The 15,458-nt window shown below is 39.7% G+C and overlaps 1 protein-coding gene and 1 pseudogene across 1 annotated transcript in view; one reads left to right on the plus strand and one right to left on the minus strand.

Moving 5' to 3' along the window:
* LOC144222709 (olfactory receptor 5BS1-like) overlaps nt 1-2,174 on the minus strand; it is a 146,205-nt gene extending 144,031 nt beyond the window's left edge. Inside the window, 2 exon segments of the mRNA XM_077753276.1 lie at nt 3-69; nt 1,799-2,174. The gene's annotated coding sequence lies outside the window, so the exon portion shown is untranslated.
* Nucleotides 1,624-4,205, plus strand: LOC144222959 (glutamate dehydrogenase 1, mitochondrial-like; annotated as a pseudogene).
* The last annotated feature ends 11,253 nt before the right edge of the window (nt 4,206-15,458 follow it).

Consider the following 15,458-nt stretch of genomic DNA (forward strand, 5'->3'; position numbering starts at 1 on the left):
ACTTTATCGGTTCTTACTGGGTAGAGGGATATAGTGATCAGATGTCCAAGTCTGGTTCAGAGAACAGCACTGTAGATTAGAAAAAAAATATGAATTATAAGGTCACGAACCCACTTTGACTTTGACTAAGTTATTCTGCATTACGGACCTCAGTTTTCTCCCCTATAGATAATAAGGCATAACTGGAAAATGCTGAAGGCTCCTTTCATTTTTGATATCCTGTGATCTAGATGGTCTCACAGTCTATGTACAATTTCAACATAGCTATTCTCCAGACTTGAAAAAGCCATCTCATCCAAAAATATTTCCTACAAAAAAGGAATATTTAGGATTTTATCAAATATGGTGGCGTGTGAACATACAAATGCACATATTACGTGACAGAAAAGGTACAGTTTTTTTTTAACTCCTTCCTAAACAAAATCTAAACAAATGAACATAACATACTAAAAATTTTACAACATAGAATTTAACCCCAGGAGTGAAAATTTGTCATAACATCAGGAAAATAATAAGCAGAATACATTAAAGCAACAAAAAAAGTTTCAGGTGCACGTGGGTGGCTCAGTCAGTTAAGCACCTGACTTTAGCTCTGGAAAATAGTATAGAGGTTCCTCAAAAAATTAAAGATTGCTCAGTCAGTTAAACGTCTGACTCTTGATTTCAGCTCAGGTCATGATCTCATGGTTCATGAGTTTGAGCTCTGCATCAGGATCTGTGCTGACAGTGTGAAGCTTGTTTGAGAGTCTCTCTCTCTCTCTGTCTCTCTCTCTCTCGACCCCTTCCCTGTTCATGCTCTCTCAGAATAAATAAACATTTTTAATAATTAAAAATAAAACTACCCTACAACCCTGCAATTGCACTAGTAGGTATTTATCCAAAGGATACAAAAATGCTGATTCAAAGGGGCACATGCACCCCCATGTTTACAGCAGCATTATCAACAATAACCAAATTATAGAAAAAGCCCAAATGCCCATTAACTGACGAATGGATAAAGAAGATGTCGTATATGTGTGTGTGTGTGTGTGTGTACACACACACACACACAATGGAATACTACTTGGTGATGAAAAAGAATGAAATCTTGCCATTTGCAACAACATGAATAGAACTAGAGTACGTTATGCTAAGCAAAGTAAGTCAGTCAGAGAAAGACAAATATGATTTCATTCCTATGTGGAATTTGAAAAACACAACACATGAACACAGGGGAAGGGAAAGAAAAATAAGATAAAAAGAAAGAGGGAGCAAACCATAAGAGACTCTTAAATACAGAGAACAAACTGAGGGTTGTTGGAGGGGAGGTGGGTAGGGGGATGGGTTAAATGGGTGATGGGAATAAAGGCAGGCACTTGTTGGGATGAACATTGGGTGTCATATGTAAGAGATACATCACTGAATTCTGCTCCTAAAGCCAAGACTACGCAGTACCTTAACTAACTTGAAAAAAAAAAAAAAAAAAGCAAAAAGGACACATTATGGTGACACAGAAGTAGTAATTACAGGAAATAGCTACCATCCTTAGGGCTAGGGCAAAAAGCTGGAAAGTGGAACAGCAAGCAGTCTCCCCTTAGTACCTGAACCTAAGAGAAGTCTGCCGTAAAGTATACTTTCCAGAACATGCACATCACAAAGCCTAATGGCGGGTCTGAAGATGAGAGTTGCCTAATAACTACTACGAACCTCCAGCGGGATAAACACAAAAGGAACCCCACCTCAGCACTTCATAATAAACTACTGAAAACCCAAGACAAAGAAAATTTTAAAAACAGACTGAGACAAAGGACAAATATACCTTTAACCAGCACCACCTTTAGGCACAGCCGACTGTGGCCCAGGCCTGGACTTGGGGCTTGGGCTTTAGGGGGTCCTGTTTGGCTTCCTTCTCTCTTCCCCGCCTCCGCGTCACTCTCCGCAGGGTGAGGGTCCCGCAGAGTGTAACTCAGGCTCCAAACATCTAGGCCCTCAGAATCCGAGGCCCGCACGGCCTCAGGTCCGCCTCCAACGCTCGCAGCCCTCTTTCCACCGAGGGCGCGCCCCAGGCCTGAGAGCGCCCCGAGCTTGCCGGTGAGGGCTGAATTCAGGGACGACCCAAGGGTGGGGCAAGAAAGGGCCCTGGGTTAAGCGCCTCCGTCTTTTGGCCAGGGCGGGCCTGCCTTCCAAAGAGCCATCGGGTGCATCCGACTCCTCCCGTCAGGCGGTGGGCGGTGCGAGGAAAGGAGACTTCCGGGAAGGCGGGAAGTTTAACAGGCAACCCTCCCCTGGGCCTCCGAGAGCTGGTGCCGCCCCACAAAAGGCGGCAGCCGCGCGGGCCTGCGCAGCCACCCGGCCACGTGACAGCAAGGAGGCAGCAGGCTGTGAGGACAGCCCCTACCTCTTCAAGGTGTTGGAAAAGCTTCTTCGACCGTGAGGCCAGCATCCTGGAGGACAGACTGGCGGCACACATCCAGGACCAGAGAAGTGAGGAGAAGCTGGACCGGTTGCATGGCATCATGCGAATCATTAAACCCGGCAACCATGTGCTCAGCCTGCCCGTCCGCATCCCGAAAAACAACGGCTCCCCAGAAGTCATCTGGGGCTACGGGGCTCAGCCCAGCCAGCACTGCACGCTCCCGTTACAGTGTAGATGTGAATGTGGGCAAAGTATAAGTTTTGGCTTCCCTTATGACTCTACCCGTGCTGTGGTTGATGTGCCACTTGGGGGTGCTGATGCTAGAGTGTTAAGATTAATCCCAAGAACTACACCAGTAAGGAACTGGGAAAAGATTACAAGGGGGTTCACCATGGAACTAACAAAAAAATGGGCTTTCTTGGTCCTGGCATCGATGTGCCTTCCTCAGACATGGGCAATGTGAGTGAGAGATGTCCTAGATTGCTGACACCTATGCTAGCATCATAGGGTATGCAAATTAATGCACATGCTATCCTGGTAAATCCATCAGTCAGGGTCTCGTCCACTGACATCTCTGCTACTAGCCAGTGTTTTACATGGGATTGAAAACTTCCTCAGTGAAGCTTCTTTCATGAGCATTTTTGGAATGACACCAGGGTTTGGAAATAAAACATTTGTTATTTAGGGCTTTGGCAATTTTGCACTCTATATTTACGTTATAATTTTGCTAAATGTGTTGGTGTTGGTGAATATATGGGAGCATGTGGAATCCAGATGGCATTGACCAAAAGGAACTATAAGACTTGAAATTGCAACATGGATCGGGACACCTGGGTGGCTCAGTCAGTTAAGCATGGGACTCTTGGTTTCCGCTCAGGTCATGATCTCACGGTTTGTGCGTTCAAGCCCAGCGTCAGGCTCTGTGCTGACAGTGCTGGCAGTGTGGAGCCTGCTTGGGAGTCTGTCTCCCTCTTTCTCGGTGCCAGCCTACTCACTCAAAATAAATAAATAAACTTTAAAAAAATTTTTTTAAATAAAATTACAACATGAATCAATTCTGGGTTTCTCCAAGGCAAAGCCCTAGGAAGGTAGCATCTTGCCAGCAAACTGGCATACCCATCCCTACTGCCAATGATAAGCAGGTAACCAAGTCTAGTGCACCCTGAATGAAAGCCAAGATCACTGCTGAAGTTTCCAATGAACCAGCAATTCTAGAAGCTGATAATATTTTTCTGAAGAGGAACATTATGTTTATTCCTGATTTATTCCTAAATGCTGAAGGAGTGACAGTATCTTACTCTGAGTGACTAAAGAATATAAATCATGGAGTTCCTGGGTGGCTCAGTCGGTTCACCTATCTGACTCTTGATTTCAGCTCAGGTCATGATCTCAGGCTCCAGAGATTGAGCCTCAGTCTCCATGCTGAAGTAGAACCTGCTTAAATTTCGTGTGTGTGTGTGTGTGTGTGTGTGTGTGTGTGTGTGTAGTCAGCTATGGCTCTTTGACCTTAAATATGAAAGAGATTCTAGCTACTGCTTTCTCATGTCTGTTCAAGATAGTTTAGAAAGAAAATTTAGAAAGCACTATCAAACTTTTCCCGGTGTATCCACGTCAGGGTTCCAAAACAGAGTATCTAAGAAAAGACACTGTACATTCTGGTTTATCTTACACTGTGGAGTTTTCTGCCAGGCAAATCATGTACACAGCCACAAAGAATAACCTAGGATTGAACCTGAAAACAGCTGCCTATGTCAGCACCATTGAGAAAGTCTTCAGGGTGTGCAGTGTAGCTGGTTTGACCTTCAAATAAATAGAACATATCTGACTTCTTCACTATCCTCTTTACCTGTAGCTTCTGCAAACCTATCACATGTTTACAGAAAGAGTTCTCTCTTAAGGACATCATTCTTAATAAGTCAGTCCAAATCAGCCATTTAAAAAGGAAGAAATTAATGGTGGGAGATCACATATGCATTGATGAATGTGAAAGTAGAAATTGCCTGTGCCAGAGGGCCACTTGGGATATTTTGCCTTTAAATAAAAAGCCTTTTCATCTAGCTATATGCTCCCAGCTCCCAGCTTGTTCCCAACATGTTAATTACCTTTTGTTTCAGCTGAGCAATCAGTTGTTTGCATAATTTTACTCTGTCCAGGTCTGAGATGGAACATGCTATAATTTTGATGCATTTAAAAAGTAGGTGTGTGACATTTTCAGAAGGTAGTGTTGTCCTAAAATTAGTTATTATTATTTCACATCAGCAAAATAACTCAATTTTACAGAATACAAAAAAAATAAAAGCTGTTTCTTCTATGCATTTTATTCTCTTAAAATGATATAAGTACATGCTGCTGTAATAAAATTCCCTTTAATCATTTAACAAGCCTAACCTTGACTCAAACAGCAAGCGCTTACAAACATAAATGAAAAAATATAGTATTTTATGATATAAAACAGTATTACTTATAGTTCATCAGTTCTGTATTGTTGTCCAGCAAAAATAAAAAGCCAGATGGAGAATTGTTATCTTCGTAAACTACAGATGATGGAGGCTATTTTTATTGTGGCTATCTGCATTTGCTAAATATAATTATGACATGCAGTCCAAATAATGCAGTGACCTCCTTACCATGTTGATTTTTCATTTTTTTAGGGATCTATTGTGCTGAGTAATTGAATATAATTCAAATAGAGTAACCCAGAAAAAACTCTACTCGGTCTCCCTGTCTGGAATCTGGCTGACAGCTTAAGCATTGTTTAATTTTGTGTGTCTTTTCTTTTAGGAGGCCTCATAGGCACACAAGCTTAATTAACAAAATGGGACTTAAAACATTGGATTGAGTGTTTTGTTTTGGGATGTTTTTGGCCAGGACCTTTTGAACAGTGGTATGCCAACGAAATACTAGACATTACGTATATAAGGAATGAGCCCTTTTTTAAAAAACAATAATACTCTCAAAAATTTCTAATTACTTTGTAACTTCATGACTTAACCTGGTAATAAAAACAGTTATTAAAAGTCTGCCATTTCAAAAAAAAAAATTGAAAGGGAAATATTTTCAGACAAATGACAGCTAAAGACATTTAGCACCAGTGTACTTTTACAACAGAAATACTGAAAAGATTTCCTTATATAGAGGGAATATGTTCCTTAACGGAATTATTGAAATAGAGGAGTGAATTAATGGAATTATTGAAATAGAGCCGCTGAAAGTTTGAACATGTAAATTTACATGAATATCCAACTGTATAGAAAAAATAATGTCTTAAGGATTATATACACATATACATATACGTACATGTACACACACACATAATCAAAATACATGACAAAAACAGCACAAAAAGTTGGAGAGCAGGTAAAAAGTGTTAAAACTCTGCAAAGATCCTTATATTGCCCAGGAAGTGGTAAAAGTACTAATTTATAGGATGCATGCAGTAATATCCAGGGTAACAACTAAAACAAGAGTAAAAGATTGCCTCTTAATAGAAAGGAAAGAAAGGAATGATTAAAAAAAAAAAAAAGGGAGGGGGTGGTGGTTAATCCAAAAGAAGGCAAGAAAGGAGGGAAAAAGGAATATAGAGCAGGTGTGACAGTGGTGAGGTGGGAAGTTAAATCCAACTACATCAGTAATCATGCTAAATGCAAATGGACTAAGTTCTCTTACTAAAAGGGATTATCAACTAAATGTTACCTAAAAGAGTTGCACCTTAAATATCAGGTACAGAAAGGCTGACAATAAAAGGGTGGAAGATGCTGCATCTTATAAATGATTTTAAAAAAAGAAATCTTACAAGGTGGCAATAGGAACCTCATCAAAGCCTCTCCTTCTCTATTCCCAGAGATAGATGTTAGAGTTGGGGAGGTAAATCATCACAAGATATTATAGGGTGGTACTTACAATCAATTCTACTTTTGATGCATGAGGCAAGATCAATATTCAACCCAGATATGCCTTAGGAATAAATGCAATCTAATTCAAAAGAATAGCAGATAGATGATTTTGGGAAGCTACATCCCCTTTCTCAAACATGCAAATGTAGTCCAAGGCCAGGGACATTGGAGCTGATAACAAAAACAATGACAACAAAAACCCTCCAATGTCCAGATTTCTCTTTAAAAGGGTTCTACATTTACCACTCTTCATTTTCTTATGAGGCATACATTCATTCACCCAATTGAGCTAGGAACCCCTTTATGATCTTACCATGTCTTAATAAAAATGTTTAAATTTCCCAGTCTAGTTGTTCAATTAAGTCACTACTCCATAGGTGTTAAGTGTTCTTTTGACCCATTTTTGTATAATAGTCACGTTGAAATGTGTTCCTTGATCCAATGAGGCATAGGTTGTGGCTCCAAATTGACGTAAAATGGCTATTTCCAGGACCTTAACGGTGTTAAAGCTGCTGCTTCTGTTAAAGAGTAAGAAATGGTGTCTATTTTTGTTTAAATCCTTTTGAATCCTTCAGAAACATTAGCAGTGACCCTGTGCAATTCACCTGTCAGCTTTGGGTCAATTTTGTTATTGGGGGATTTTCCCAAGGCCAAGTTCAAGTTGTTTATCTCTTGTTAACATTCAGGAAATTATATTAGTAACTTCCACATTAGTGACTTTGGTGGATGACAGTGGAATATGCTTTTGTAAACTCATCGTTGTATGATTTGGACATGACTATGCCTCCTTTCGTGTATCCAAGTAGCTACCTACAGGCAATGGACCAAGGCATCATCTTGGCATCCCAATTCTCCTCGGAAACAATAATTGGGTTCTTTTGGTGAGCATCAATACGATCTACTTTAATTTTGTTTCTGAAATTCCACAGGCTTTCCACAGTTGTGTTCTTCACATATAGTATTCTTTATTGTTCATCCATTAAACATTTATTAGCAACACCCCTTGCGCCATTGGCTATGGGTTAAGGGTTTGTGATACCCACACTTTTTATATAGCATTTTATATCAGTTAGGACTTTGATCTAGAGCAAGATTCAGTTCTTTTTATATTGTTCTATGCACTGCTTTCAGTTCAACTCATTGTGCACAATTACCTTTACCTTTTTTTTCTTTTTTAAATTTGTTTTAATTCTGTATAGTTAATATACACTGTTATATTAGTCTCAGGGGTACAATATAGTTACTGAACAATTCTATACACTAATCAGTGCTCATCATGATAAGTGTACTCTTTAATCCCATCACCTGTTTCACCCACCTCCCACCAACCTTCCTTTTGGTAACCATCTGTTTGCTCTCTATAGTTAAAAGTCTGTTTCTTGCTTTGTGTCTCTTTCTTTTTTTCCCCCTTTGCTCATTTGTTTCTTAAATTCCACATATGAGTGAAATCATATGGTATTTGTGTTTCTCTGACTGACTTACTTCACTTAGCATTATACTCTCTAGCTCCATCTGTTGTTGCAAAGGGCAAGATTTCATTCTTTTTAATGGCTGAATAATATTCGTGTGTGTGTGTGTGTGTGTGTGTGTGTATACCTCATCTACTTTATCCATTCACCTATCGATGGACACTTGGGCTACTCCCATAATTTGGTTATGGTAAACAATGCTACAATAAACATAGGGGTGCATGTATCTCTTTGAATTAGTATTTTTGTATTTTGGGGGTAAATACCCAGTAGTGTGATTACTGGATCATAGGAGATGCCCACTTTCACCACTTGTATTCAGAATACCATAAGAAGTCCTAGCCACAGAAATCAGACAACAAAAAGAAATAAAAAGGCATCCAAATTGATAAAGAAGAAGTAAAACTTTCACTATTTGCAGATGACATGATACTATGTATAGAAAACCCCAAAGACTCCACCAAAACAACTACTAGAATTTGTAAATGAATTCAGTAAAGTCACAGGATGCAAAATCAGTGTACAGAAATCTGTTGCTTTTCTAAACACTAATGAAGCAGCAGAAAGAGAAATTAAAACAATCCCATTTGCAAGTGTACCAAAAATAATGAAATACCTAGAAATAGACTTAACCAAAGAGGTCTTTTGACCTGTATTCTGAAAACTACGAAACACTGATGAAAGAAAGTGAAGATGACACAAAGAAATGGAAAGACATCCTATGCTCATGTACTGAGGAAACAAATATTGTTAAAATGTCTGTACCTTTGCTGCCGGGCTAACAGCAAATTAGCCACTGGGAAAATAGCAGCAGACTTCCATAAGTGTCCTTTTCCAGTACAGGAGCTCCCACTGGTGGAGCCAGCAGCCTATTACATGTCAGTGAGGCGAGAATCCTACAATTCAGGTCACTCACAAACAGAAGAGGGTGTTCTATCATTGATCCTAGAGGCAGAGAAAGGCTACCTGCTCATGAATATGACGCACTTGCTCCATTGCAGCATATTCATAAGTATAATGTTAAAATTTTTCAAGGAACTTTGTTGTACATCCCTTTATTTGAATGTCTAACATTACTCATATCAAAATATATACTTTGGATAGCAGCACTCTCCACAATAGCTAAAACATGGAAAGAGCCTAAGTGTCCATCAACAGATGAATGGATNCTTTGGTAATTGTTTGTCCTTCAGCCATATGACCTGTTTCCACCAGAGCTTAAGAGCATACTAGTAACTGTGTCTCAAATGGTTTGTACCAAGTTATAGCATAATCTTCTAATTCAAAATACGGATAGCTGCCATTTAGTGTCAGAATTAGACTTCTACTAATAACTCCAGTCTCTGAGTTTTAGTAGTAGACACATATAAAATCCTTGGACTGTTAGGATTATATAGTCCCAGAGGTTCACCTTGTATATTACCCTCTACATATCCTCAAAGGCTTCCTTTGTTCCAGCTCATTTGAATTTAGTCTTTTTTTTTTCTAGTCACTCTGTCCTACAAAGGACAGAATACTCAAATGCAGTATATGTGTCCACCAGAATTTATACAGCTCTACAAGACCTAGTATCTTTTTCTCATTAGTGGGACCCAGAAGGGACAGTAATTTGTTCTTTACTATTTGTGAAATGTCCCTATAGGCCTCAACCTGGGATATTCCTGGATATTTGCCTGATTGGCCTTGACCCTAAAGGGCCTTGACTACTTCTGCACATTATAATTTACAAGTGCCCTTGGCTTCCTCTTCCAAAGAGGAAATTATCATCTTATCAATGTAACAAATCAGCTTATTTTGAAAGTGGTCATATCTAAATCTCATCCTATCAGGTTGTGACAGTATGCAGGAGAATTCAGGTACCCTTACTGGACAGTAATTGCATAATAGAGTCCATCTCACATGAAGATGAACTCTATACTTGACCGGCTTTCCAAAATAGGATACAAAAGCCAAGTCACCTTTAGCTAACCAGTCACCTTTAACCTGCTGAATTCTTGAAATATCGTCCTCATGTCTGGCAAAGCAAAAGCTATCAATGGAAGTACTTTTAAAAGTCAATAGTCAGCAGTCAGCTGTGCAGTGTCTTTTATAAGCCACATAGGAATACTATAGACAGAATAGAAGAGACTTGCACTCTTTATTCTACTGCTTTCTTAATAAGGGCTGAGATTCGCTGTCCTCGTTTACTCAAATACTGCTTAATAATTAGTATAGAAGAGAGTGCAGGCAGTGATAATGATCTCATTTAGCATGCAATTCAAACTAGGCAAAGGGTGAATTTGCCCAGCGTTTGGCTACAAGCTAGTAATGGCAATGCCCTCTGTTCATGTGTCAACTGTCTTCTGTATATACATTTGTGACAATGTGATACCACCACAGAGAATCTCTCACTTTCTCAGTTATCTACATTTTTACTCAATCTTGGTGTCTTCTGCCACAGAATCAGCATACCACCCCAAGGTTTACTTTTATCCCCTTAATGGTGCTTTCTGATTTCCCTAAAAATATAATAGACATCATGTACCATAATTTCTAGGGAAAATAATGTTTTCAGTGTTTAAAAGCATAGAGGTAATGATGGTCCTAAAGGGGGGGGTAATCATGGACAAATCTAAAAGATCTAAAAGGTTAGAAATGAAGTTCTCTAGTCAGTTAAGCATCTGACTTCGGCTTAGGTCATGATTTCACAGTTCGTGGGTTCAAGCCCCGCATAGGGCTCTGTACTGACAGCTAGCTCAGAGCCTGGAGCCAGTTTCGGATTCTGTGTCTCCCTCTCACGAAGTCCTCCATGCCTATACCCAGGTCTGCTGGGGACAGGTGTCTTCAACAACTATATGGTTTAAAAAAAAAATTTTTTTTTTTTTTGCTTAATAAAGAATCCTGAGAAAAGGGACCATATCAATTAACACAGCCTGATCTAATTTATCTTACTTCCTCCCTGGTCCAACCATCAGAGTCTATTTCCACATATATTCCCCAGTTTTCCCCAGTATAAATTAGCAAAATCTTACTTCAACTCTTCTTTCATTTTGCACTTTGTAATTGCCCCACTCCCCAACCAGAGACCATTCTGGGATTTGAATACATTTGTGGGTCTAGAAGTAATGAGGGGTTTTGAAGCTGAGTCATAAGGAGAATTTATATCCTTTTGAATTTATATCTTATAGCAGTTAGTGATTTTAGTAAAATTACAGACTCCTCTCCGATTAGTTGAAGCAGAAGTGAAATCTATTAGCATTTATTAGCGGGTACTTAACTGGAGAAATCAGGTTAAGTTAATTAAGCTTCCAAAACAATTTCCAGGACTAATCAGAGATTCTATCCTCACCAAAAAAGCAGCTATCAGGAGCTCCTGGGTGGCTCAGTCAGTTAAGCGTTCGACTTCAGCTCAGGTCATGATCTCACAGTTCATGGGTTCAAGCCCCTTGTCGGGCTCTGTGCTGACAGCTAGCTCAGAGCCTGGAGCCTATTTTGGATTCTGTATCTCCCTCTCTCTCTGACTCTCCCCTGCTCAAGCTGTCTCTCTCTCTCAGAAATAAATAAAAACATTTAAAAACAAACAAACAAAAAGCAGCCATCACCACTGCCATACCCAGAACTTTGCCTCTCCTGCCATCACCTGTGTAGTTTTCTCTTGCTGTAAAAACTATTACTATAGCAGCACCTGGGTAGCTCAGTCAGTTGAGTGTCTGACTCTTGGTTTTAGCTCAGGTCATTATCTCACAGTTCATAGGTTTGGGCCCCATGTCAGGCTCTACGTTGACAGTGTGGAGCGTGCTTGGGATTCTCTCTCTCTCCCTCTCTCTCTGCCCCTCCCCTGCTCACTCTCTCTCTCTCAAAATAAATAAATAAACATTTAAAAAAGACATATTACCACAAACTTAGCTGCTTAACACAATACACATTTATTGTATCATAATTATACTATCACAGTTTCTGTGGGTCAAGGGTCACAAATGAATCAGTCCTCCACTGCTCTTATAATGTTGGCCTTCTCACCTGGAGGTTCTACTGGATGAAACTCCTCTTCCAAGCTCACTCAAGTTTTTGGAAGAACTTATTTCCTTGCAAGTTTACAACTGAGGGCCCCAGTTTCTTTCTTGCTGGTAGCTATCCCCAGCTCCTTTTGGCTGCCCTCAGCTCTTGGAGGCCACCTGTATTTCCCTGCCACATGGCCCTCTATAGGCAGTCACAACAAACCAGTTTACTTCCTCAATGCCAGCAGGGGAGCATCTCTCTGCACAAAAGAGTCAAGTCCCTTTTTTAATGGCTGATCAAGTCAGGCCCTCCCAGGATAATCCTCCTTTTGATCAATTCAAAATCAAGTGACTTAGGAACTTAATTACCTCTGCAAACCCTTCACTTCACTTTATAACATTACCTGATCAAGGAAGTGACATCCCTTACCTTCACCATATTCTAAAAGTCACACATTCTGTCCCCACTCAAGGGACAATGTGTGGATTTACCCTAAAAGTACCCTGAGAGTAAGAGCTGTACATGATCATTCTCAAGAAGCTCTGGGGTTCAAGCAGAACCACTACTAATCTTTGGGTGAACATTACACAGGGGCCCCTGTGGGTAGTAACAACCCCCACAAGTTCACCATTGGCAGGTGGGAGTTGGCCTGGATTTTAGACCACCATTCTCACCCACTCTTTATTCAATGCACAGACTGCATACTGAACCAAAGGCACAGACCTGGCCAATACCCTGCACATAGTGAACATCTGATGGATGAATGTCTTCTAGGATGTCAAATACCTAGTCTCATCACCTCATCATTTAAACAAAGTCTACCAAAGGGCACATGCACAGGCTATAGCCCTGCCCTTTCCCTTCTATCTGAGAAGAGCTGCACAATAAAACTTTTTAAAGTTTTATTTATTTTCAGAGAATGTGTGTGCACACGCAAGCGAGGGAGGGGCAGAGAGAAAGAGAATCACAAGCAGGCTCCACCCTGTTAGCAGAGCCCAACATGGTACCAGAACCCACAAACCACACAAGACCATGACCCAAGCCCAAACCAGGAGCCTGATGCTCAACTCAGCCACCAAGGCATCCCAGGACACGTTCTTGCTTGCTACTACCCAGTGAATCTTGCTACTCTTCCCAGTGAATCCTTTGGTCATTAATTTCATTTTCTTTTTTTTTTAATTGACACACATTATATTAATTTCAAATGTACAACATAATGATTCAAGGTTTGTGTATATTACAAAATGATCTCTATAATAAGTCCAGTTAACATCCGTCACCACACAGAATTTTTTTCTTGTGATGAGAACTTTTAAGATCCAATCTCCTGGCTACTTTCAAATATGCGGCACAGTATTATTAACTGTAGTCACCAGGCTGTACATTACATCCCCATGATTTATTCATGTATTGTGCCTTTTGACCCCCTTCACCCATTTTGCCCATCCCCTATCCCTAGCCTCAGGCAACCACCAATCTGTTCTCCTTTTTGTTTATTTTGTTGTTGTTATTCTTTTTTTTTTTTGTCTTTTGTGTAGTTTTTTGGATTCTACATATGAGATTTTACAGTATTTATCTTTTCATTTTGGACTTATTTCATTTATCATAATGTCCTTATTTCATCCATGTTGTCCCAATGGCAATATTTTATTCTTTTTTATGTCCTATATCTTTTAATATTCTTCATCAGATTTTCTGGGTCGGTTCATAGTGGTTTGGAAAATGTGGCAAATAGGCAAAGTGTTTGCCTATTTGATCATCAGACAGCCAATATGCAGGATTTCTTTTGTGGGGTTTTTTTTCAAGTTTTTATTTAAATTCCAGTTAGTTGACCTACAGTGTATTATTAGTTTGAGGTGTGGAATTTAGTGATTCATCACTTACATATAACACCCAGTGCTCATCACAACAAGTGCCCTCCTTAATTCCCATCACCCATGTAGCCCATCCTCCCACCCACTTCCCCTCCAGCAACCCTCAATTTGTTATCTATGGTTAAAAGTCTGTTGGGGCACCTGGGTGGCTCAGTCGGTTAAGTGTCCAACTATTGATTTCAGTTCAGGTCATGATCTCATGGTTCATAAGTTCAAGCCCTGCATTGGGCTCCTTGCTGGCAGTGCAGAGCCTGGTTGGGATTCTCTCTCTCCCTCTCTCTCTGCCCCTCCTCCCCATCTCTGTCTCTCTCAAAATAAACTTTTTAAAAAAGATCTGTTTCCTGTTTTGCCTCTCTCTCTTTTCCCCCTATGTTTATCTGCTTTGTTTCTTAAATTCCACATATGAGTGAAATATGATATTTGTCTTTCTCTGACTGACTTATTTCACTTAGCATAATACTCTCTAACTCCATCCACATAGTTGCAAATGGCAAGATTTTATTCTTTTTTGTGGCTGAGTAATATTGCATTGTATATATTTACCACATCTTTATCCATTCATCAGTTGATGGACAGTTGAGATCTTTCCATAATTTAGCTATTTTTGATAATGCTGCTATAAACATCAAGGTGCATGTATCCATTTGAATCAGTATTTTTGTATCCTTTGGGTAAATACCTAGTAGTGCAATTACTAGATCATAGTTCTATTTTTAACTTTTTGAGGAACTCCGTAATGTTTTCTAGAGTAGCTGCATTCCCACCAGTTTGCATTCCCACCAGAAGTGTGAAAGGATTTCCCTTTCTCCACGTTCTTTCCAACACCTGTTGTTTCCTGTGCTGTTAATTTTAGCCATTCTGACAGGTATGAGGTAAGATCTCATAGTAGTTTTGATTTGTATTTTCCTGATAATGAGTGATGTTGAGCATCTTTTCATGTGTCTCCTAGCCATCTGAATGTCTTCTTTGGAAAATGTCTATTGATGTCTTCTGCCCATTTTTTAACTGGATTATTTGTTTTTTGGGTGTTGAGTTTGATAAATTCTTTATAGATTTTAGATACTAACCCTTTGACAGATATGTCATTTGCAAATATCTTTTCCCATTCTGTAGACTGCCTTTTAGTTTTGTGGATTGTTTCCTTCACTGTGTCAAAGCTTTTTATTTTGATGAAGTCCTAACAGTTTATTTTTGCTTTTGTTTCCCTTGCCTCCGAAGACATATCTAGTAAGAAGCTGCTATGGCCAATGTCAGAGAAGTTACTGCCTGTGTTCTCTAGAATTTTTATGGTTTCAGGTCTCACATTTAGATCCTTAGGTCTTTAATCCATTATGAATTTATTTTTGTGTATGGTGTAAGAAAGTGTTCTAGTTTCATTCTTTTGCATGTAGCTGTCCAGTTTTCCCAATACCATTTGTTGAAGAAATTGTCTTTTTTCCAATACATGGTTTTGACCCTAAAACATTTCAGATTGTTTGCAGCTCCCCCAGTAAAAATTCCAATCCATATTGTCTGTCACTTGGGCCCATACACTCTTTTCAAAGTATTTTATGAGCACTGACTTCTCAATGTCATTGACCCATTTTACTTTTCACGCCATACTCCATAGGTGCTACGGAGCCATTGGAACATCCAATATCTCTTCAGGTTCACTGACTCTTGTCTCTGTTTCTTAGCTGATATCAGGTTGTTTTGTTGTCATTTTCTCCTATGGGCTCCAAGCACACAAGTGCACAGAGGAGTGTAGATCAAAGCTGCCCTGATCCCAGCCTCACACTTTTCTCATAGGAGGACACTACTGGCTGCCTAGTAGACATGCCAGCTGCAGGCCACAAGTATGATTTTTTAT

This window comes from Crocuta crocuta, unplaced genomic scaffold, assembly GCF_008692635.1.
Source record: "Crocuta crocuta isolate KB4526 unplaced genomic scaffold, BGI_CrCroc_1.0 scaffold30, whole genome shotgun sequence".
NCBI classification, from domain to species: domain Eukaryota; kingdom Metazoa; phylum Chordata; class Mammalia; order Carnivora; family Hyaenidae; genus Crocuta; species Crocuta crocuta.